This window comes from Branchiostoma floridae, chromosome 2 (genome assembly GCF_000003815.2).
Source record: "Branchiostoma floridae strain S238N-H82 chromosome 2, Bfl_VNyyK, whole genome shotgun sequence".
Taxonomy (NCBI): domain Eukaryota; kingdom Metazoa; phylum Chordata; class Leptocardii; order Amphioxiformes; family Branchiostomatidae; genus Branchiostoma; species Branchiostoma floridae.
The window spans coordinates 9,266,420-9,268,381 of record NC_049980.1 but is presented as its reverse complement, the minus strand read 5'-3'; positions in this window follow the sequence as shown (position 1 = coordinate 9,268,381).

Sequence of the window (1,962 nt, the reverse complement as noted above, 5' to 3'; positions counted from 1 at the left end):
AATAATTGATTCATCTTCATATAGATAACTCCCAAATTAAAGTTCCACACAAAGTATGAGTCAGTTGGCCATGACATGTTTAACAGCCAGTATGTTGTGCTTACACGGCTGTGGTGTTTTCATCAAATGAACTCCTCTGTTCGAATGCTCCTTCCATGCATGCATTGAAATACAGTACCAACGTGGCCAAGGATGAAAGGTCCTTGGTCAGCAACCTGAGATTTGTTTGATCTCATTCTGGTCCCTCTTTTCAACCTCCTTGATCTGGTTGGTCATCTTTTGATCATCATAAGATATTAACACTTGAGTATAAATGGGATGGAATGCCATGAAGTTGTTATGCTTCATTGGCAAGTTTGTTCCAGAGAATATTTCATAATCTAAAATTGGGCCTTGTAACATTAGCCAGGAGCTTGCTTCCTCTAGTTGAAAATCAAGTAAGTATGCACTATTGTAATGCGGGTTCACAGTAAGGTCAGCTATTGTTCTAAAGATTGCAAAGGATGCTGGTGTCCAATTAACAATTAGCATGAATCCAGGTCCAAAGATCCTGGCTTACCTGTAACTTGTAGTGCTGAGGATAAAAGGCCTTCAATTTTCAAAGAGATTCGAACCCTGGAACTCAGAGGTCCATTATTAATAGAAGAAATTTCAGAAGAATTACAGAATTTCAGAAACCTAAGTTCACTTTAACAGTAATATTTGAATTTAAAATGGTTAAACCAGTAGGGTAAATCAAGGTTGTCTTCAATTTAGGGCTAAACTATGAACAATGTTTCTTAAAGTTTTGTGAAAATTTGATGGTCCTTTTAAAGAGCTTAAAAATATGTCCACTTTAGCTAATAGACTGCTCAAACCAAGGAGGTTTGATATTAAGGCATGGGAATGAAGTCAGCACCCCTGTAGCTTTCCAATCCATGGAGCTGTGCCTTGCTGCCAGTTTGCCCTTCAAGCTGTGTTAAAAGTAAACAACTGCTGCTGGCTATCAGACCCCCTTCTGTCAGTAATGACCATGATAAAATCAGACCCGAGTGCTTGAAAATAAAAGCTGGTCCTTCTAGTTGTGGGACTGCTATGCTAGTTTCAAAGTTGCCAAACTCCCTATTACTTTGTAAATGCCAGGGAAGTGACTCAAGTGAGTTTGCCATGGAAGGGTTGTCACCCTAGGCCCTGCCCTAGAGGAGGCTCTACATGTAGGGTAATCTCCAAGCAGATCCTGCATGGCATAACACAGTACATAAGCTGGGGAAGGAGTTTAGCCGGCAGAGGAGTAAATTGGCCACGCGTGGAGATTACTTATAGGGATGTGTTGAAAAGAACAGTGCTCTGAGTGCTCTACAACAAGCTAATCATTATTACATACAGTTACTGTTTTCTGACTAACGCTGGGCCGGCCAGTTTGGTTTGAACATTGATTGGTTTGGGAGGGCGTGACAGACTTAGATGATTATCGTAAATCAAAATGTCTCTTTTTTAATATTCTACATGTAGTTCTCAAGAAGAATTATAAGAATGGGACTCATCTGAGCAAGGTATTTTCCATCCCAAAAGTAAATTTTTGTCATTCTGAAATACCACTGACCAAGTAAGGAAGGCTGTCATGATAAAGCCACTCTACAACTTAGTACAAGCAGAGGTTTGGCTCCGGCTGTTTTTTTAACGTTTTTTTTTTAGTCATTTTTATTGGGCTTTCTATTTTGTATTGTATCTTGTATTGTTTGGCTGGCGTACTAAAAGAAACATGACAAAATAGAAAGCTCAATAAAAACGACTAAAGTGAAACGTCAAAAAACAGCCGGAGCCTAACCTCTGCTTGGAGAGTAGATAAACCCTCGTTTCGCTGACTGAAGCCCAGGACTTATCTCTGAGCAAGACACGTGTTAGGAAGAAAGTCACCACCTGGGGTTCTTGGACAGTCCCTGTGGGATACTTGATAATTGCACATGTATCCTTTGCAATTGT